We start from the raw sequence: 23,018 nt of genomic DNA, 5'->3' as shown, positions 1-23,018 counted from the left end.
ATATAATGAAAAACCCACCCCAAAACCCAAACCAGAGAAGCTTATGTCTCCAGGAATCCTCCACACAGCACTTCATTGGTGGTCCAAGTTCAGTGGTGTGGGGAAAAAGAATAGTGCTGAGGGCCTCAAAACACTTTGCTCACAGCCAGTACAAGCCAAAGGTTTCACTATGGCATCAGGGCATCGAAGAGCTTGGGGTTGCCATAGCAATGTGCTCAAGCAGGACAAGGGCTGCATGTTCTCCCTTTGGCAGCGATTCCATCCCCTGATGCACAGGCTGCCCTGTCCTCTCCTCCTCACCTTGGCAGCAATTTTAACAGTTTGCTTTCAACAGAGAGGGTGAGGAAAAGCCACTGTGAGCATTTGGGTCAGTGCAAGAAAGATTAACGGCAGGAGCAAGGGTCTGGACCAGAGAGCCTGCTGTCAGCATGTGCTGTCAGCAAAGTTGCCCTGATTCATGGCTGTTCTTCATGTGCTTTGCATGTCTTTATGGCTTAAAGGAGATGGAGCCATTTCATTTTGAAAATGAAGGATTCCAGCTGCCTGAGCCATCCATCACTGCTCTGGCTCCCACCTTGCTGCCAGCTCTCAGGTTATTCCAGGAGAAGTCAACTTATTTGGCCGCATGTCAAAAGGAAATACAAGGTGAATTCCGGTGTGGAGGTGCACAGCTTAAAGGTGTTTCAGTCTTAATGACATGCTTGTTACTGGACTTGTGCTGCCATCCCAGGAAAGGACAGAAGAAACATCTGGGATTTCAGAAGTCAAATTCACAGAATTTCTTGACAGTTCCGATTCTCTCCTCGTGTTAAATTGCTGCCTAGATACATTCAGACAGGCTTCAGGGCCTTATGACTAACAGTACTGTCTCCTGTAGTGACCAGTTCAAAGGCAGGCAGTGGCTGTGAATGACAGTTTGAGGGAGTGGTAGTACACCCTGGGACAAGTTTAACAGTTTCTGTCTGCACCTTGGCTCTGTGGTCAGCGGGACCACTGCACACGTGCAAAGGTTGGACCACACACTGCAGCCTTCTTTGCACTCTGCAAGTGCAGCATGAGGTAAAAATCATCCTGGATTATTTATATTTCCATAGGGAAAAGCAGCTTATGAATGGAGAGCAGCCCTGTAGCCCTCACTGAACCCCGTTTTTAAGTACGCTCAGGCATGAGGCAGAGTGCTCAGGCTGGTTCCTGTACAGTCAGATTATACTTCACCTGTCCCCAAACCACATAACATTTGATGTATGCACTTGACCTGCATTTTACCAGTATCAAGAGGGCCTCAGCTCTGTATATTATCGGCAGCATTTACAACACAGCAATTTAGGCTGGCACTTCTCAATACTACTGGAATTGCTGAATTTTAAATGGCTTTGCATTACTTTGCCATCCATCAGATTTTTGGTATTTGTAAACGCTTAATTTCTCCTTTAGACTCTTACCCAGTGCTTCCAGTAGTTCTGCTGCCTCATCTTCATCTTCTTGATCAATAGCCACTTGTTGTTTGCAAACCCAGAAGTAGGATAATAAAGGTATGTTCATACTAACTACGAGGATAAAGATAAGATAGAAGAATATCTGAATAGATGAAGTTTTGAAGTTAAGAATAGTTTTGAAGATAAGAAACGCCCATGAATTCTGGGGAAAATAATAAGATTCCAGAGCTAAAGTAAACCATAACAGTCTTAGGATAATGGGAGAAGAGCACATTAAGAATTTTATTCGCAAGAACTACAAAAATTAGCATTCTCCATTTTCATTTTAGGATCAGTGAACATTTTGTTTCGATAATAAAAACAGCAATGAAAAGAAAATTGGACACAGGGCATTACACTTCTTCCTCTGCAGGCAAAGATGATTTCTCCTCTCTCAGAGGACTAATATGGACAATTGAGGCTTTAACTCTGGGGAGCACAGTCCATGTCATGAGTGTGCCATCTAACCCTCAGCTACCTGCACTGCATTTGATGAGCATGACTTTGGGAGAGTCCCACCTTCTCAGCTAGTCACACTAGGAATAGGAACCATTAGGAAGGGATAAAGGGAAAAGTTTTCCTTTATTCCTTTCTGTGCATTGGCTTCAAGTGAACCCAGGGCATGATTCTGTATGCACACATGCTACAGTGCAGGACCTCCCAGCTGATGCTGACAATGCCTACCCTCAGCAGTGTATAATAATAGAGATAGTACACAGAGGTTAGGAAGAAAACTGTGCCATTCTGAAACTGCAATGAGAGGCTTTTTATGGCCTCCCCCCTGTCTCCTTTAGTAATCAGATAAGGACCTTGGGATTGCAGAGAAGTAGCGGAAAAGACTCTGTGGATGAAGCTCAAGAGCAGAAAAATCCTAGACAGAGGCACTGGTAGACCTGTAGGGAGCAGAAGTCAGCTGGGAACAGCTTCAGATACGTTCCTGAAACAGAGTGAAGAAACTTTGCTCAGCTTGACTGAGTAGTAGATCCCATCTAAGGAATCAGCATCTTCAGCAGTTCATGTTATGACTCAGTTACTAGAGCCATTTTATTAATCTCTGGCAAAAGTGTAAGTAGTACATTGTGTTTGGTGCAAGAACAGCTTCTTCAGTCACAGAAACTGAGAAGGAATTTAGAAACTGGCTGTCAATCCAGCATTAACTTGAATTAAGACTCCTGGGATTTTGCAACATGACAGCCACTAGACCACCAGGAACTGCAAGGCTGTAGCTGTGATACGCTTCAGGCTTGGAGATTTCTACATCTTTAGCTTTTCTGAAACATTTTTTGCCAATCCACCTCAGCCACATCGTTCTTTCTTAGCACCATCCTAGAGATAAGGGACTTTAAGAATGCCTCATTGCCAAAGCCCAAATTGGGTTTGGGTTGGCTACTGAAGCCTCACTGTCTGGGATCTGTACTCCCATCTCAGTAAAATGTGCACAGCAGTTCAAGAACAAAATACACCCCCATCTTGTAGTGATCATTATGCTGCACTTTGAAGCCCATTTGTCACTTCTCAGAGCCATTTCTAATATAATAACTTTGCATGCTCACTCACTGTGAGAAAAAAAAAGCAGTTTCCAACATCCAAGCCTGAAAGAGTAGATGTGTTCAGTGACTGCTCCAATTGCATTGCCAATGAGTCGAAACAGTTTTTGCTAGGGCCATTAAGCAGACTAGAGGAACATTCATGTATGTTTAATGCTCAGGAAATCAGTACAATTGAATTCCAAGGATCAGAGAGAAAACGAGTAAAATTAGAAAGGTTGCTGGAATGAGCAGGGGAAAATGCACACACATGGCTGGAGAACCTCAGCTTGAAAACCTGGCTCTGGGATTTTTTGCAAGTTTGTATTATGGAGACTTATCCTGGGTCAGTTTAACCAGTCAGTTACTTTGGTATAAGCACTAGCTCTAAACCAGGAGACTGCATCGCAGAGGCACAACTCCTGCAAGGATGAATCAACCAATCCAACATATATAAGTTTTGATGTTAACTCCATTCCTGGGTTCACAGCACTGGAGAGTTAACATGACAATGTCTTCACATTGTGGAGGCTCAGTGCCCAGATTGAGACAGGATTTAGCTTATTGGTTGAGATGTAGTAGCTACTCAGCATTGTTGTAAGTACTCTCTCAGCATTGTTGTAAGTACTCTAAGCTGGTATTGGACTAAGTCAGTTGATCAAGACTGGTTTTGTGTTCAAAGGTGGACATTGAATTCTGTGGGTTTCTGCAGTGAAGCATGAGACAGACTGATTGACTTCTAGGCCGTTACAGGACCATCCTGCCAATAAACCTGCCCCTTCATTACTCTCCTTCCTTTCCAAGCATGTAGAAAGACCTAAAATTCTTTTTATTTTTTTTCTCCTAAGAGCAGCTGTGGCCACTTATCCCAGGGAGGAAAGTCCTCCTTCGAGAATTCCTGCCAACATCTCAAGCTGCTTTAGCACTATGCATTGGGTAAAAGCCAGTGAATTTCTTTCCAGGCCACTCCATGACGTCCATGAGAAGCAGAGCATATTTGCCCCACTGCTGTGCCTTCAAACCCAACCCACAGCACTGAAGACCATCTCATGGTAGCCAGGAAGCCTTGCATCCTCTCTGCTCTTTTTGGAGCCTTTTGCATTTTAAAGAAGTGACAGGCTTGACATACATGGCTGCCATCCCTTTAAACCATTAAACTGCTATGGATCTAGTTTATTGCCCTTGATTATGAGTCCTCTCTCTTCACTGAGCTGTAAATAAAGGCTTTTGACTTTAAACACAGCTCAGATATGTCATGATTGAAAACAGCCTGCTGCTCTCTCAACATGTTTATCTAATGTCTGCAGGAGTAAGAACAGGGAGCAGGAGAGCAGATGGTGCAGCTCTCAGTGCAGAGTAGTCTATGTATGCAGTATGTAGACATCCAGTATTTTCTAATGCAACACTCTAATTATTATGTAGAGGATTTTATTTTTAAACTGCAGCTTAAATAAAATGATTGCTTCAGACCACACAGGCTCAAATGCAGCTGGAGTTCTAGCAAACCTTTTCACCAGACAGGAGGGAGAATCCCAAATACACAGGCTAAGGTGAGCAGTAATGTGGGACAAAGCAGCAGGGCAATAAGCTACTGAAGGGAAAAGGGGTTTCCAGTACAACCTGTGAGTGAAGAGTCTCCGCAGGTTTCGTCTTTAGAAACATACTGGAGTGGTGTGAGAGAGCTGGTGGGCTTTGAGAAGAGTATCAGTTGAAACTGCCCAAAACAGGGAGGAAGTATAAACGGAAACTGCAAAACTAATGAGGAAAACAACTGAAAACAAGAAGTGGGATCTTTCTGGGGGAAATGAACTGGTGCAATTAAGGTGCTGATTGCTTACCAGGTGGTAAGCAACTAGTAACCAGCAACTAGGAACCAGCTGTTCTTCCATCATCCAAATACTTGCCTCTTTCCCCTCATGTCACATGCATTATTCAGTAGGAACAGAGTTACAAAGATCTAATTAATCCTTTCAATTAAGTTAACATTTTCAGTACTTCATTCTGCAGTGTTTTGGACTGGTTCAATAAATAGCCTGTGTCACTTGTCTCCTTCTCACACACAGAATCTCTGAAAGACTAAATAGAGCATGCTGAAATTGGTTTAATGAAAAGGTTTCTTTCAGACGTTACCTTGGGAAGTAAGGAAGTAGCATAAGGTCTACATCCCTTTGAAATGGGACTGGAAATTATTACTTATTTTGGTACAGAAGGGACAGAGTTGGGGAATAAGGGGAGGGGTGAAAAGAAAAGAATGAAGGTGCTGGCTGATGGGTGCAGGTAGGACTGTGCATGGTGCTCTACAGGAAAATAAAACAGGCTGTCCTTAGCCCAAATGGCTCATCCCCAAAAGCCATCCCAGCTAGTCAGGGGCCCCTGGGCAGCCTGTGCCCCACAACACCTCATGTATTGGTGATCCACCAATGTGAAGACAGGCTGAGAAAGTTGGGGCTGTTCAGCCTGGAGAAGAAAAGACTCTGTGGAGACCTCATAGCAGCCTTCCAGTATCTGAAGGGGGCCTGTAAGGACGCTGGGGGATGGACTATTCATTAGGGTCTGTAGTGATAGGACAAGGGGTAACGGGTTAAAACTTAAAGAGAGGAAGTTTAGACTGGATATAAGGAGGGTGTAAGGGTGGTGAGGCACTGGAATGGGTTTCCCAAGGAAGTTGTGAATGCACCATCCCTGGTGGTGTTCAAGGCCAGGTTGAACAAAGCCTTGGGTGACATGGTTTAGTGGGAGGTGTCCCTGCCCATGGCAGGGGGGTTGAACTTGATGATCTTAAAGTCCTTTCCAACCCTAACTATTCTATGATTCTATGAATTGAGAGCTAGGGCCTGCATTTAGGCAAGAAACAACCAAAATAGCAGCATGAGTAATGGAATTTAAGAACTATCACACAACAAAGGAGTCACAGCGATGCCCTCCACAGTCATTCCTGCCAGGCAATCAGAAAGCATTTTACTTCTTCAGTGATCTGAAGCTTTTGAAATGAATATACACTTTCTATTTCCTCCTCCTTCCTCAGATAACGGCAACAGAATACTTAGTGATAATCAGTACTACTGCTAATTTTGCATGGTCTTCAGTAATTTACTTTCCCCATGTCCTCATTTTCCCCATTTGTATAGTACAGCTTGTACCTACATCATAAGAGCTTTAAAAAGAGAAAAGGGATTTATATTAAGCATGATTCTAATCTCTTTTGCAGCATATATAAATAACTTCTGCACTGAAAATTCAGCCCTCTATTCTGGCTTATTTAGATCAGTAGATGTTTTTTAAATAAAAAAGTATTTAAAATTACAGAACACTTGAAAATAAGTTACTGGCTAAAGCATTTTGTTTTCTAACAGAAAATATTTGAAAGTACAAAATGACTTCATAATCACAGGCTGCACATAGCACAGCAGAGATCTGTTGAAAGACAATCCTAAGGAGGTGCCAAGATTTGATTATTCTTTTATTCCTTGCCTGTTATTGTAATGTTGGAAAGCCAGAGCCCTGAGAACAGGGAGCAGAAGGGGAGCTCTCTGTGGGTACTTGCCAGTGGATAGGGAGAAGAACCATCCCATGGTAGCAGCCCGGTTGGGAAAGGAGTGCAAGTGAGGAAGGGCACTTGGCTGGACCCCTCAGCTCTCATCTCCATGAAAGAAGCTGTGGTATTTTTACTGAAATCATATGTTCTCTGCAACTTGCAATAGTATTTGCACTGGTGCTTGGGAATGTCTGAACAGGAGAACTACCTTGATGTTACCTGCCTAGTGTGGCCAGTCTTGTCAGAGACGGCAAGCTGCTGACACAGTGTGAAAGAGACCCACAGAGAATTAGTTTGTTCTGGTTACAGGGAGTTATGAAGGCTGCTGCTTCTTTTCTAAAAGAGCTAAAATATCATCAGAAGCTGCGTCAGAAGCAAGAAGCATCCCTCCATCAGTAGCTTCTGCAGCAATAACAATTCCCAGCAAGCTGGGGCTGAGGACAATGCTGAGTAGCAGAGCTCCCTACCCAGCACAAAGACTACCTGTGGGAGAGACTGTGCAGTCCTAGGCACTTCAAATCCCTTTAGAAGTAGATGGTGAGTACCAGCTACCTCAGCAGCCCTTCACAGCTGTGGAGAGAGATCAAATGCATTGTCCTCTTACCCCAGGCTGTAAAACTCTTGTGTATGCTTGATCGTTCAGTTATGCCACACTGTGGGCTCCCTTCAGTGCATTATGCTTCTTTAAGCCCCATGTGTAAAGTCAGTGTTTGATAGTGAGGAAGCATTATTCATTCCTGAATGTCCTGAAAATACGATTGAAGTTCCCAGGATAATGACTAGAAACTTGAGCCATTTAAATTCAGGGACCTAATCTCCTGAAGAAAACAGACCTTTGTGACCTCATCCAAACCAACCAAACTAACCCAACCCCCTAGAAAGTTATGAAATGAACCGGGTAGCCTATTTTAACAAATTTTGCAGAGGTACAGACAATTCAAAGATATTTACATTCCTACAAGTTTTATAGCAGTTAGTGTGTAGCTAGAATAGGGACCCAACTGAGCACCTCAGCCAGAGAAAAGGCAAGCAGATCTCAGTTGTTACACATTCTGCTTGGGGGTCGCCTTCTGGCTCTCTCTTGCTCAGTGTGTCTATCACAGAGGACACACAAGGAGGCTGCAGTTACTCTGTGTGGAAAGAGAAAGAAAAAAAAAGGAACAAAAAGCTCAACTTCATAGGAAACCGGACTCCATTATCTCTGTTGTTCACAGAACAACTTGGTGTTTTTAGCTGAGACCACTAGAAATCAAAGCTTTACTTTTTAGTGCCAGAACAAATGGTTGAAGCAGTTGGAAATTTCTGAAAATACTAATGGTGGTAGTAATAAAGCACAGAAGGTTCACCCTGTGGTCTGGTTCTTGTTCTAATGAATTCTGAGTAGAAAACTGTATTTTAATCATGAAGTATATGAGAGTAGTTCACAGTGTTGTATTTTTATTATTATTTAGAGAATGATTCTCTTCACTAAACTCCTGAACCATTCAGGCAAAAATATCCACCCACTATTACCTCCTCTGACTCCAACAATTCAGGGCTGCACTATCACATGTTTTAGAACAACACTCAATCTATTTATTAAAAGCCTTTGTAGTCAGCTGGCAAACCGTATCTGTAAATAGCAAGTAGCTGTTCTGCAGCCAGAATTCCTCACACCACCGAAGGAAGAAGTCCAAGTCATTTGGATGACCTCAGCGACCCCAATTAACAGCAAAGCACTGAAGTTCATAGGCTCGACTGAGCTTACACTAACAACACTGTGTTCAAAGAAATACTGAAGATTCCAGATGTTTCAAATTTTCTATGCAGTTATAAAAATGAAATGACCTTTTCCTGACTTACGCAGCAAACCCAGAAATTAACCTGAAGGTTTTTGGGTTTTGCTGTCCTTGACTCAAACAGAAGCATGCTTCCCCTTCATGTTGCAGAACAGTCTCTTAACACTGGAGCCCGGTCATCCTCCACAGCCCCATCCAGCCTGAGATGGTTGAGGAAGCTGCGCCAGCAAGGCTGAAAAGCACTCATACAACAGTCCCCTCTTTCAGGTACTTTTGTCTTGCACAGGCAAGACCGCTGGCATCTGGCCCATCCCTGGCAGTGTTTGAGGCCATGTAGGACAGGGCTTGGAGCAACCTGCTGTAGTGGAAGGTGTGTCTGCCCATGGCAGGGGTTGGAACTGGATGAGCTGTAAGGTCCCTTCCAACACAAACCAGTCTGTGATTATGTGATTATCTGATCTGGACCTGCTGGTTGGTTTTTTTTTGTGATTTATTTTTTGTCTGTTCCATAGCGAGAAGGGGCACAGCTGGGAGCTTTGAAAGTAGTTCTCCCTGTATTAGTGCTACAGTAAACAAGTGGTTTCATTTCTCACACTAAAGAAGAAAAAGTAATCTATACAAGGTGATGGATGATTGCACTCACCATTTGTAACAAGTTTTAATAAAACTGGAGGAGGGTTTTTCCTCCCTACCGCATTCCAACAGCAGGTAATTTTTAAAACCTCTTCCAGAGTCACAGATGTTACATCCTTCTCTTTAGCTTACAGATATTCCTTTTTTAACAAGTACTTAAAAGGCACAGAGGTTATTTCTGTAGCCTTTTCAGATGATAAGATGGATACATCATTCACACAAGCACCAACTGACTTGCTATGAAAAACACTCCAGTGAACCTAGGGCATATCCAGGATTTCCCATCCTGTGCCAGCTGTGGCACCTGCATGGGCACATTTCAAGAACTGGCACTTTGCTTTGGGGGCATTTCCGACCGGAGGCAGCCTGGTTGTTGGGGGGGGGGGGTTGTCAGAGCCTGATGTGCAGCTGGACTGCAGTGAAGCAGCAGACACAAGCCCTGCGATCCCAGGACCAAGTGCACACCACGCACGCTGCTGTGCGGGAGGATGAAGGTCCCTTCCAACCCGAACTATTCCATGATTTTATGATTCTGGTGCCCAGGTGCTACCTACTCTCTAGTGGATGCATGACCGTGGTATCTGCACGTTTGAGCAGGCTGGGATGCGTTCACAGCAGTGCTGGCCGTGGGGAACCACCGCTACGCAGCTCAGGTCCGTATATAAATTGCATTCGCCTGTACTGGGGCTGTATTAGGATACCCGAGGTACCCCTCAACGGAGGCACAACTCGGTTTACTAAATTACCTTCGCGGGTGCAAGCACAAGGCTCCGGGTACCCCGGGGGAGGATCCCTTCATGGCCGGGGGTTTATCCGTGGGTTCTAAGGGGCGGAGGGCGCTGCCGATCACGCCCTCCCCGTCCTATCACGGGCCTCATGGAGGGTACGTGCCCTTAAAGCCGGCCCGGAGCAGCTGAAAGCGCATCGTGCTGCACCTTACCAGTGTCACGGCGTCTCGCTGTTCCCTCGTGGGCCGGGCAGCAGTGTGTTGTCCCGTTGGCGGCAGGCTCCGACGGCCGCCGGGCCTCGGGAAGGCTGCGGCAGGAGGTGAGCGCGGCTCTCCCCTCAGCAGCACGGTGGGGCCCGGGCGTGTCCCGCTGTTCCCTTCAGCAGCACCCGCAGTTCTGCCGCTCCGCTCCCCTTCCCCCGCCGGAGGTAATCGGGGCTGTGGCTGAGAGCTTCCAGCATGAGCACCCCGCTCGAGGCCGGGCTCGGCCGGGACCCCGCGGCTTTTCCGCCGCTTCCAGGCGTCGTCTGTGGGGCGGTGATGGCGGGGCCTCGGCGGGCGGGAAGGGCCCGGCTCGCGCCGCGCTCCTCAGACGAGGGCGGGCTCCCGAGCTGTGGGGTGAGGGGAAATGGCGGGCGGGGAGCGCAGCTGCGTGAGGAGAGGGGGACAGAGACGGCGGGGGGCAGAGGAAGGGCACATCTAAACATGATGTGTGAGTGGAAGAGACGGCCGCACCTCACAACGGCTCGGAAAGCGTCAAAAAATGCAGTTGTTGGTAGAAGAAACTTCAGCCAATGACTTCATCTGGGCCCTGAGGCTGGTGGGAGCCTTTGTCCCAGAGGACGGGGCTACAGGAGCAGCGTTTATCGGATTTCTGAGCACATACCGCACTGAACAGCAGTGTAATTCTTAAGTAAGACGTATTTTTAGTGCGTGTTAGTTGTAATTAGGTTTAAACGTAGCTGAGGAAGTAGAAGTGCCAGGCAAATGCACGGCACTGTTGGCCCCTCTAGCTGGTGGGGAAGGTGGGCCCGTGCCAGCCGCATCTTCATGTCGGTGAAGAGCAAAACCCAGGTTGGATGTGCTGAGGTGTTTCCTAGAGGAAAGGCAGTAATTCGAATTGTGTGTGAAACAACCACCTCACACTTCCAGGTGAGGATAAGGGAATAAATGAGACAGTTTGTAGGTAATGGGGGGGGGGGGTGCGTTGCAAATTCTGTAGCACTCCTAAGTGCTGATTTACAGTAATCCCTTTCATTTCTTTTCTAATTAAACATCTCCTGAAGGATCAGGCCTGTCAGTGTGATCTGAGGCCTATAGCCTAAAGTGTAAAGTGAGGCAGATTGCCTGACTTACTTGCAATGATAGAGTCATTTTGGAAGGAGATTGAAAATCAATACTTGTCATCCCTGTGCAGTGCTGTTTATTCAGAGGGGCAATTTGTAAATGTAATCTGTATGAGTGTAGTGGGAGCATGCAAAGTTACAGTACTAGTCATGCAGAGTGAAATGACAGGATATAAAATACAGGCGTATTGCCATGTTATTCATATTAATGCCAAAGAAGCTTACTCATAAGTGCAACATTTTAATTCAGTGCTGTGCAGTCAGGCCACTTGGTGCAGTTTTTGGCTTAAGCTGCAGTCAACAGCATGGGTACCAGTGTTTGACAGAATTTCTCTGTTGACAATGTCAGGCAGTATCTGTGTGCAGCCGCTCTCAGCTGCAGCAAGGCAAGCAAGGGCTGAAAAAATAAAACTAGGTCGACCCCACATATGCCAAGAAAATGGCAAACAAGCTCTCAGTGATCATGGGGTTTAGTGAAACTCCAAGAGGATGGCAGCACTGGAGTGCAGATGCAATCACAGAGGACAAGAGGCACTCAAGATCTTGTGCTTCTCTCAAATGAAGGTACTCAAGAGTGGAAGACTGACAGCTCCAGCTTACTCCAAGCATAATACAGTCAGGTGCCTTGTTAGCTTTCCCTTGAACTGTGTGACTTGTGTTAATCTGCACTGGTAACTGTGAACAGTTTCCTCCTGAATTTCTCCTGAACTGAATTTACCAGTTATGACACTTACTGGAACAAATTAGTTAGGACAGTTTGGAGAGGGACAAACAGGCCTCAGTTACTGCAGTAAGGTTGTTCCGCTCACTTTTTCACTGAATTAAACCTAGAGAAGTGACCTGTAATTCTGGTTGGCATTGCTGCCTCTGTGCTGTTATTCATAGCAAGTATTTTCTCATGCTGAAAAAAATCTGACATCATAAAATGCAATATGACTTTTTTTTTGTCTGGAAAATGAGTTTAAAAAAGACACAATTACTCAGGGAAAACCCCATGTTTTATTTTGAAGAGAGCTCTCCTGAGAGCACCATTTCCTTCCCAAGATAGAGATTATAAAATGACTAAGGTTATGAAACTGGCCTAAAGCCTTCCTGTGGGAGGCCTGTGCCCAGGAATTAAACTATGGAGAGCATGGGTTTCTTGTGGATGTATGTTTTACTTATCTGTCTCAGAGTGAGTTTTAAATAGCTATGTTTGAGCATTCTTCTTGTCTTGTGGGTTTAGTCTAGCTCAAGAGGTTGAGTGGACAAACAGAAAAGGAACACTTCCCACAACATCACCTGCCAGAACTTCTTGATTACATTATAATTATTTTAAACAGTGAAAAGATTTCATTGCTGTTGTCTTCCCATTTAAAGAATAATACTTTAATAACCAGACCTGTTGACAAAAGCAAGTTTAGGAGGCAGTGTAAATAGCCAAAGTTTTTCTAAAGCACAGTCTCATAAGATTCCCAAACCGTATCTGCTTGGGTGGGAGCAGTAGAGAAGCTCAGTGATGTGCTTCTTGGTGGTGCTGCATCCTCCTCCCAGCCCACCCAAAAGCAACTGGCATGTCATGTTCCCTGCAGATGAACCACAAATGGCTCATGTACAGCTGATGCACCCTGGCACTCGGGGAATGAGATTGCGTTTGCCAGTTAGCTTGCCAGCCAGAAGCCAGATTTAATTTGGAAGAGAATGGTCCACAGTTGTTGCAGAAATAGCAAAGAGCAGATTTTTAATCATCCTCTGTTCTCCCTGTTCAGTCTCATCCCCTAATTGGTAAATGAGAGGCCCAATCAGCTCAAATCAGGGAAAAAATGTGTCTCAAGCAGCCAGTGAGACAGAAAACAGAGGTGCCCACTCCTTGATATCATGATCTTGCAGCTGTTTACAAGTCAGATTTAGCTAATCACAGGGTCCCAGGGAGCAATTAGTCTCTCTTTCTAGGTTCCATGTGTAAATTCAAGTAGAAAAGAGCTTTTTCCGCTTGCTACCCTGATTATTTTTGCATGCTGTTAACTATTTGCCTTTTTATCCACCAGAAGGGACATATAATGTCATTTTATATGTTTGTAGATAAACATAGCTAGACTGATCAGAAATTAAAGCATTTTAACTGAGTGTAGTAAAGTGCTTGGAAGAAGTAAATTTCACATTATGTTTTGTGTTTATTAATCATGGTGTTTTTTACCTCCCTGTTTTTCTTCTTTGGTAGCATGCTTTCCTTCAGTCTGAATTAGTTCCTTAAGCCCATGATCCTGAAAAATGAATAAAGACTGGCTCAGCCTCCAAGCTCTCAGGAGCTTGAGAAAGCCTTGTTTTTAGCTGACAGAGCTCAGCAGTTGGCCTTTCAAGATACCTGAATTTAGGAAACTTGAAATTGCATTTTACTTTTGGATTGTATGGCTTCATTGTGTGTGATCGTTCTTCATAAGGTGATGATCCGCTTTGGATGCTGCCCTTTGGTTCCTGGTATGGGACACCCTATTGGGGGAGGGATGGGATGGTAGAATATAGACCTGAATGCGTAACAGAATTACTACGTTCTTGAGCACCAGTGTTTAGGTCTGTTTCTTGTAGACTGATCTGCTGGAGCTCTTACTTTCCATCTTATGACTGAGCCCCAGGCATGTTGCACATGTTGACCAATGCTGCCTGTACGTTGTTTAAGTTAACTGGTTCCTATGAGCTTTAGTCTATAATGCACTGCTGTCTGCATCTCTGCCACACAGGCTCCTATCCTGTGGGCTTGACTTGTCTCCTTGGTGATTTCTGTTACTGCAGGATTATCTGTGGGACTGGGTAGCTGGAAAACATCTCAGCTGTTCTAAAGACTTTTATATAGGTACAGTTATTGTTGTCTTCACTTATTATTCTGTTATCTGCCAGCTACGCTTACAAAAGTGCATTTTACAAGCTGTGTGTGTCTCATGTTTCTTTGTGCTTCTTTTTAAGTGGGTTCTCATTGGCTTTAGCCTGTCAGATCCTCTGGAGCTTTAGCACTGGATTTGCAGAAATACAGTGATGTCCTGAGGGCCTTTGTGCATGTCAGATACAGCCATGGGAGGACACTGACCTGGGCCTGTGATGTGATCCACTGTCTTGTGCTTTCTCTTGGAAAATGCTAGGTTTCTAAGAGCCATCAGTAAGCATGTCTTAGTTGAAAGCAGATTCAGCCACAGATAGGATTTCATTGCTTCCTGCCAGGCCAACTTTGAGCCTTGAACACTTGCCCTGAAGGCTGCAAAAGCCCATGTGGGTCCCATTGAACTCTATAAGAAGAGCCATCAGTGGCTGTATCCCAGAAGGTGGCAGCTCACTTCACTGCAAGACATGCTCAACACACCTTTCAGCCACCTGGGGATGCTGCCTGAAACACCTTTGAGAGGAGTTAGGGCTCAATGGCTGTCCCTGCCGTGCACTTGCATGAAGGGCAATGATACCTCCGTGGCAGCTTGGGAAGCTACCTGGAGCAAATTATGACTTGAATTGTGCTTTGGAGATGCAGTAACCATGGAAACCTAAGGGAGAAACTGTTTCTCAACTTTCAATGCCAGCCTGATGGTTTAAAAACTCTTCATTAATGCTTTGATATGTTTAGAGCCTGAGCACTGTATACAAGCTCTTTTAGGAGTAAACAAAAGTGCAGTGTATTAATAATAGAGGTGGGGTTTATGTCAGCAGAGCTGGGATCTGGTGAAGCAGTACTGTTGTCTCCTGCTCTGCCCCAGTGTTTCTTGGGCAGTAAAATGATAGTTTGGTTTTGGCTGGTTTCTCACTGGCTTGTGCCTCATTATGTGTTTCAGTTTAAAACTGGTGTACTAATATGTGATTCCATTAGAGCAGGCTCAAGTACAGATACACTGGCATGAAAGTAGTTGGTCTCTTTAGAGTGACCATGATATACTGGTAACCACATTAGGAAGTCAAACTGTTCATTTTTGAGGTGGCATAACTACAAAAAGTGTGTGCTGCCATTCAGAGCACACTTTAATTGCATGAAAACATCAGCTCTATATTCTATAGCTACCAGAAAAGCAAATAACAACAAAAAAAAAGTTTTTCATAAAGGAATGATAGAAAATAAAATTGTCATTAAAAATGGTAGCAACTGAGTTCAAGACTAACATAAGAAATGTTAGTAAGTCTGTGAAACTCCTTGCCAAAGACTGTCTATTTTGCAAAAAGGATATGTGAGACACAGAGCCTGCACAGTATTTGGAGAAAATATCTGTTTGTGTGTATATATGTGTATATATATATATATACACACATACATACACACACATAGAGAATGTTAGAATCAAGAAACTGCTTGAGTTGAAAATGGCTGGAGGCTGCAAGAGTACTTGGAAAGTACCATATACATTGGCGCAGTTTTTAGTCATCTCTAGGTGTCAGCTTATGGTCCTTGTTGCAGAGGAGGGTACTTGGCTAGAAGAACCCAGGTACAGCTGCCTTCATGTTCTTAGCTGGCTTAATGAGAGTATTAATGCAAAGCAAACATGCCAGGTGGAAGTGGTTGTTAATGTTCACAGGTGTATACTGTAGGCACTTCTCCGACAAGTGTAGTTCAAGTTTTAATTGCTTGTAAGAATGCTTATTGTGGAAATCGGTGTCAAATTTTTACAGAGAATTAGATACTTTTTGTTTGCACAAATAATGGTATTTGCAAAGTGCAGGACTGTGTAGTAGTGATTATTTTTATTTTTTTCTTCATGAAATTCCTTCTCTTTGCAGAAAGAAATGTCGAATGTGATAAATGAAATGGCTTTGAAGGCTCTAAATGTATTACAGTATCAGTTCTTTTCTGTGAACTTTCTTTAACTTCTTTCCCAAGTTCCTGATGCTGGTTCCTACTATTCCATAATTATTTCTTATATAATCAGTTCTGTTTACACAACTTGCGTATGGTGATTTTCAGTTAAAGATCAATATGAAGGGGGTTGGAACACTTCCATGTTTGATCTCATTCAGAGTTTCCTGTCCCATGTTCCATGGCCCCTGTTAGTGGTCTGTTGTAGGGGCAGGCGGCTGAGCCAGGTTGCTCAGCAGCAGCCTTGCTGTAGCTTGATGGAGTGCTTGGAGCTGTGTGTGCCGGCTGGCACCACAGCAGCCTGGAGAGATGGTATGAGGAGGGGGGGGTGGCCCTTCTGGGGTCCCCCCAACTTGGTGCAGGAGAGAGATGTAGCTTAGGGTTGATGTGCTGGGGGTTGTGGTTCTTTTGGACTTGTCTAAGGGCCCAGGTCAGGGTTTGACTTCTGCCAGGGAAGGTTCTCATACAAAACCACCACCAGTTCAGGAGCAAGAAGACCACCAAGGTGTGCCTGGTGTCTGGGGACCCAGTGCATGCCAGTGACAGTCCAGTCAGCATGCATGACAGCAGCAGATGTGTCCCAAAAGCTGGGTCTTCAGACCATGCTAGTGATGAAGAGGTGAACTCTGCAGGTACCCTGTGCTACCCTGCTTTTGTCACTACAGGGTGCTGAGGCCATGCTTCTCTGACTTGGCCTCTTGGTGCACTAAGATCTCCCACCAGGTGCTTCAGTCACAGAGTCCTCCTGTGTGGAACCTTCCCTGAGAACAAGGCAATGCTAATTAAGTAGGATGCTTACTTTTGGAATGAATTTATTGTTAAAGGTGAGTTATCCCAAATCTGGTACAGCTTTTAATGTGCTCGATATTTTAGAGTCAGTTGAAATAAACAAACACTGAAGCTAATGTTCCCAGCAATCTGGAGGGAGTTAACAGCACACTGCAAGGGTATTTAAATTACTTTTAAAATTCTAATTAGCCTATGAACAGCAGCGAGCGTGGGACAAATTGCCTGGCTTCAAAACAAGACAATCAAAAAACAACCTCAAAGGAAAGCAAAGGGTGGAGAATGGCTGCCATGAAATAAATGAAAATGACCCCATCAGTTTAAGTAATGGCCTGTTTTGAGGCTTATGTTACATTGTCCCACATTTACAATGCTCTGGATGATAAAGAGGGAGAGGGGAAGCTTCAATGGGTTAGGAAAAAAAGTTTTTGACTACTAAAAATGCTGATGATAAAATACCAGATGCTTAGTTGCAACGAAATTAGCTGAAAACTAATTTGGGGTGGTTGCAGTTGAAATAATCAAAACAATTGTTCTGCATTAGACTCCACCTTTCCCACAGTTTACTTCCCCTATTCATATGTAAACCAACAGGAATGTCAGGATGCATTTATGGCTGTATAAATAAACTGTCCCCCTAAAAGATTTGGACTCGAAAGGCTTTTCATACTGTTGATATTTTCCTTTATTGTTGCTGCATCAGCATGTGATATAATGTCATACCCTGCAGTGGGATCCCTTGCCTGGAATAGTGGCTGGTGCCAAGATCTGAGATCTTACTAGCAAAAAGTTTCAATGGGTGGATTTTGTCTGTCATTATTTATTACTGTTGCCCTTTCAGAGACCATCTGCCTCTATTATGGAAAATTGAACCCAAGTATTGTCAGGTTTGTGCCATAGAACTTGAATAGAAATGTTTTTTTTCTGTCTTTGTGATGGCACGTGATAACCCTCAAATTTGTGAACATTTTACTCCACTCTGGAGTCTGCTTGCTCTGGTAATGGCAGCTAACTTTTCCTGCAGACTGCCCAAATCCAAAAGAGACAGGAAAATGACACATAATCTCTCTGGATCCTCTGGACATACACTGCATAGATAATACCTTTGTGATGGAATGCTGAATTTAAGTTAGGGAAGGGCTTGTCTCTTTTCAAAGTTATCTTCTCTTCACCCTGTTAGATTTGAGTAATCACAGGTCTTAGAATTGAAAATACTTGGGTCACTGTCTTGAGATTTCCAGATGTGGGCCTCTGGGTTCTGACTACTGAAATTTCTCATAGGACCTAAGGCCGGACTGGAAATTGTCTTTCCTATCTCAGGCCACTGTAGAGACCCCCTTTAAATAGCTCTGCTGAGACACTGTGTGTTCAGTAAGTGTCCCCATGTTTCTTCTTCCACACCCATACATTTGTGGGTTTTGATTTGTGTGTTTCCAAGCTCCTTCCAAAGTATGCCATTAGCTTCTCCCCTTGCATGAAGCAGCATTTCCCAGCTAAGAGATAAGATTAAAATATTCAGCCTGCTGAGTGATTGGACTGAATGCTTCTAGGTGTCCTATAATAGTCATTAATGTAAATCAGGTATATATTTCATTAACTAAGCCCAAACTTACAGTCTGGCTGAATGCTGAAAAAGAAAAACCTGTCTGAATTCAAGCAAAGAAATTAAGACTCATTCAATGGTAGCAATTAATGAACTGTAACTAACTGAAAAAAGTCTCCTTCCAGTAGCAAAACGGAAAGAATCAGTTTGTCTTGTATATGCTCTGGACACACCATTTGCATTACCCTCCACCATTAAATTGCTTAAACTTCACTGAGGGGCTTGCCTGCATACTTGCCAGGCTGCATAGAGTGCATTTCAGCGCTGGCTTTGGCTCTGGCAGTGACTTCCATGTCCCTGAAACATTACAAGGAAAGCCACAAGGGGGAAGACCTCCAAGTTTGGCTGTAAATACACCTCTGCTCCCTTGTACTGAGGTGAAGCTCCACAGTTTTACTGCATCTTCACTACCAGCCTTGGCCATTCCCTCTGTGGCTGCAAAAGATTTTGTCACCAAAAGATTTTTGATCTACAGGTTCTTCCCCCAGAGTCCTCTGGTTTGATTCAACCACTGCAGGAGCAGCTTGAGCTGTAATTGGGGCTGAGCAACGCACTTTGCGGGGCAGAATCGCTTTGTGTTCTGATAGTGCCTTTTGCTGTCTCAACCTGGCAAGAGGTATCTTGGAGGGTATCACTTGGTGGGCAGTTATTGTTTTCTGGTATAGAAAAATGCCAGAACAGCAAATAGCTTCTTCAGTTTTGACTGTCTAGCTTGGCTCGCTCAGTCTAGCACAATTAATCTTAATTTCTTCAGCAGAAAAAAACCTTTAAAGGCTATAGAAGGGAGGTAGGAAACGAGCAAACAAACCAGCCAAAAGGGAAGTTATCTTACGGAGTTGATCTTACTAGTTTTTCCAAGGCTTTCATTCCTCAGGTTACCACACAATGACTGTGTTTCTTTCCCAACTTATATACATGAAAATCTGTATTAGCATTCCTGTGATATCAAAATCACCAAGTTTTTCTCTTCTTACAGTAAATATAACTAGAAATACTGTATTAGCGTTCCTGTGATATCAAAATCACTTTTTTCTCTTTTTACAATAAATGTAACTAGAAATATTCAAGATGTGCGTAACAGAACAGCTCAGCAAACCTTCACTGAACAGTGTCGAACTCCTGGATCTTATCACATTCTTTCCTTTTTGTCTCCAAGTATTGATTTCATCCTATTTCCTGACTTTGATTTTCATCACTTTCTTGTGGTATTTTTCCCCTTAAAACACAACATCAGTGGTAAAACAATTGATACTGGATTTCTCGTACAAGAACAGACTTCTACAATCTTGGGGAGTTCAGAGCTGTGTGGAAATTGTGTCTGAAAACCTTTGAATTTGGATTTCCCAAGAGGTTGTTGGGTTTTATTTACATTTCCTATTTCCTGGCAGAGATGTCGGTTGGTGTTTGCTGAATTTCTCTTCAAATGTAAGACGTGAACTAAAAGATACAGTAAATTGTCAGCTGCTGCCAGGAGGCACCCTTGTGCTAATCTTGTGTATGCCAAGTTTCTGTTTTCCCCTGCTCCATGCTATACCTGAACCACAGCTACGCTTGCCGGGGGGGGTTCTTTAACATCAGCTAATGCTTCTCATGCCATTCATAGGGCTCTCTTCCAAATCTCTCTCCTCTGTGTCAAAGTACAAAGCCTTGAAGATGGATTGCACTTCTACATGACACAATAGTGTTTTAATGTGGCATTAAAGATGGTGAAAGCTGTTCAAGTGTGCACCAGTGGCAATCTGTGTAAACTGTCCTTCCCAAAAGCTTGCTGGTCACACCAATCCCCTGTCCTAGACCTCTATGCCAGCTTGCTGTAGAAGTTAGGGGATGTATTTTGTCCTGTTTTAAGCTTTTAATGTCAATATTCAGAAGCATTTTTAATCTGTAGATCTTTCCCTCCCCCCAGAGAAGAGAATAAAGGGAAGTGGAGGGTGGGAACCCAAAGCTTAGCGATTTAACTTTGCATCATTACAGCAATCTCAGTGGGAGCTATTTGATAAAAAATTTAACAGCCTCATGTTCCTGTATTTCCAACGCAGGTACTGGAAAGACATTATTTAAATAACAGGCTTGCATTTCATATGGTTTCTTCTGCAGTCTTTAATCGATAAAATGTTCTTTAGATCAATACAGATGTTATTTCACTGCTTGGAACCATTTATAAGTATATGACAGAGGTAGTTACAGCATAGTGCATAGTAAGGATAGCTCTTGGGCACAACGCAGTTACAGCTCCACTCGTACGCAGCAGGTATCAATATAAAATTGGATACACCAGCATAAAATCGCAACATCCTCTCTACAAAGCACCTCCAGATAAGCTGCACTGGGGGAATGAGGGCTCAGTTTGTTTAACGCTGTTGTGTTCCCTATCAACAATGTCAGCAAAAGAGTTTTGCAGATTTATGTTGATTATTGTATCAGTAAACTGACATATTCCCTTGCTGAAAGGATGTTTGTAAAATGTGTGTCTGGTGCCTTGGTAATGGAAAATACAGAGGATAATACTAATTCTGCCAGCTCATTTCAAGTAGATGAGTTTTAAGCTGCATGTCATGCATGGAAAGTTTGGACACTGCTGCTGATCTAGTGTGGGAGGCTATTGTCACAATAATGGTGGGGCAGATAACATTTAAAGTGCTGCTGAGTGAAGGCTGGAAGATATCAGAACCTTGTCAGTAATAATAATTTAACTCTGATACGGCTTGTGCCTTCCAAGTAGTATACAAACTGAATAATTACGCATCTGGATTGGCAAAGTAGAGATTTTGTGAACCAAGCCACAGAGAAATGAAACTTCAAGGTCATGGGCAAGTCTAGCAGTTTTCCTGTGTCAGGTATAGGATTCTGACAGTCCGTTGGCAGGAAACCTGACTTTCTGAAGTTGGTGTTGAGCAAGCCTGTGTCTATTTTTGCTCTCTGCAGTGTAAGCTATGCTATAAAACCTTTGCATGTGTTAACAGCAAGGTAGGACTAACATGTCACAGCATCTTAAAGGTTCTCAAATTTGGCTGCTGCACTGGAGTGTGATGAGTGAACCGACAGTGGGGAGAGATGGGGCGGTCTTGGAGACACAAGGGCTGGGCTGGGTCAGGACCGGCTGGGAAAGTGCAGGTTGTTCCTGGGGTTTTGTTTAGCAGTAATTGGGCATGCCAGAGTCATGCAGGAACAGTGACTGTCTTCCAAGTACTTAATTTTGCTATCAATTTTAATTTTCATATTAATTGCTGTTAGTTAAACTGATGTAATGAGCCTAGAGTGGCAGATAAAAATGACAATAGGGGTGAGTATGGATTCTAATGCCAGCCAGCAAAAGAAACCAGCTTGTTAGTGTAGGTCAGTCTGGGCTATCTGCAAACTTGCAGGCAAAACCTCAATTCAGCCTCAGTTTCAGTCTCTTCCTGTTGTGTTTTGAAGCAACTGAATCCCTCAGACATGTAATTGTTCATTTTGGTGCAAGCTGCATGCATTCAGACTCAAATCTCCTGTTTTCAAACCCAATTAGGAGATGGTAATTACCTGCGGGACATGGGGATTTTGTTTGTCTGTCGGGGCAGTGCAGATGCTCTGTTTGTATCTCCCCTTCCAGTTATCAGAAAAACACTAGAGCAAAACAGTGTTTTCCTGTCGGTGTTTTCAGGCAGTGTTATGCCAAATGAAGGCAATATTATGAGATTGCATGTGTTTGGGAATAATCATGCGAGCTATTAGTAATCATGCCTCACTGTTTTTCAGCACTGCTCACCTCCAGCTTTTGTGTGTCTGACACACAAGGAGCTGTTTGATGATTCTCATCACTACCTTATGGATGATGAGGCTGAGGTCATCCAGTCAGGCAGTGACAGCCAGAAGATGAATGGGAATCTGTTTCAGTACAGTGATGTGCTTTTAGGAACTCAGCCCTTCGGAAAAATATGTCTGTAACATATTCTCTATCTTAGTATAAAACAACCACTCAATTTAAGGGCAGGCTAAGCAGAGGAAGCACAATGCTAAGAAACTGTTAAGTGAAGGAGACCTGCAGAACATGGAGAACATACTTCCCTTTTGAAGAATGCACAGAAGAGTGGATTGGGGAGTTTTTCACAATATAGACAGCACTCGGTTGCCAACCACTCTAGGAGGTGAGAAGAGATACTCTCAGTGTAATTTCCAGTAGGGCAAAAAAGGCAGTTGGTAGCTGTTTTATCTTTGGATGAGGATTTCATCTTCATCTTTCCCTTTGTAACGGTCCTAGCCCTGGTGAGGCTGAGAGTGTTAAGGAAGAGAATTACTTCACATGAGCAGGTATGGGGGGGGCAGAGGGGAATGAACACTACCTGTCTGTTTACCTATCTGCTTTAAAATAATTGCTCCCACAGTATGCTGATAAATTGTTGAGATTGTCAGAAACTGTGGTGGTCTTTGTCCTACAAAGCAAATTAAGCGCAGTAAACTGGAGCTGCTGCACACAGTAAAGGCATTTATAAAATTTATTACTGATGAACACCATTCAAATTCATTAGTTTTGTCCTTATCCTTCTCCTGGCCTTGCAGTGAGCCTGGACTTGTGATGAGCCTCGGCCAAAGGTAGTCATTACTTGGACCAGAATGAATGTGAATTGAGCAAGAAAGTCATACCACCAGTCCCTAAAGCAGGCCTGAATGTTTGAATGACAGTTGGTTTGATACTGAAATGCAAGAACAATAATAAAACCTGAGGATTTTGTTCAGCTGTGAGATCTCTTGTTGCCCCTGCTTTCAGGCATGTTGGAAATCGCAGCAGCTCCTGCTATTTGTCCTGGTAAAAGTCATATTCTGACTGGGGG

At 43.7% G+C, this 23,018-nt stretch overlaps 2 long non-coding RNA genes across 2 annotated transcripts in view; both read left to right on the top strand.

Moving 5' to 3' along the window:
* The first annotated feature begins 218 nt into the window (after positions 1 to 218).
* LOC130599892 (uncharacterized) lies at positions 219 to 4,399 on the top strand. The gene is made up of 3 exons (XR_008972316.1): positions 219 to 367; positions 1,435 to 1,532; positions 3,964 to 4,399. It is a non-coding gene; the product is annotated as an uncharacterized LOC130599892 (long non-coding RNA).
* A 5,632-nt stretch (positions 4,400 to 10,031) lies between these two features.
* The window catches only part of LOC130599902 (uncharacterized), an 82,034-nt gene continuing 69,047 nt past the window's right edge, over positions 10,032 to 23,018 (top strand). Inside the window, exon 1 of the long non-coding RNA XR_008972317.1 lies at positions 10,032 to 10,102. This is a non-coding gene — a long non-coding RNA (uncharacterized LOC130599902). The remainder of the gene's footprint in view (positions 10,103 to 23,018) is intronic.

The sequence above is a fragment of the Pezoporus wallicus genome, unplaced genomic scaffold (assembly GCF_028554395.1).
Source record: "Pezoporus wallicus isolate ANWC-B61680 ecotype Strahan unplaced genomic scaffold, APGP_CSIRO_Pwel_v1 contig_8705, whole genome shotgun sequence".
NCBI lineage: Eukaryota > Metazoa > Chordata > Aves > Psittaciformes > Psittacidae > Pezoporus > Pezoporus wallicus.
This window is presented reverse-complemented; position numbering and strand designations above follow the sequence as displayed.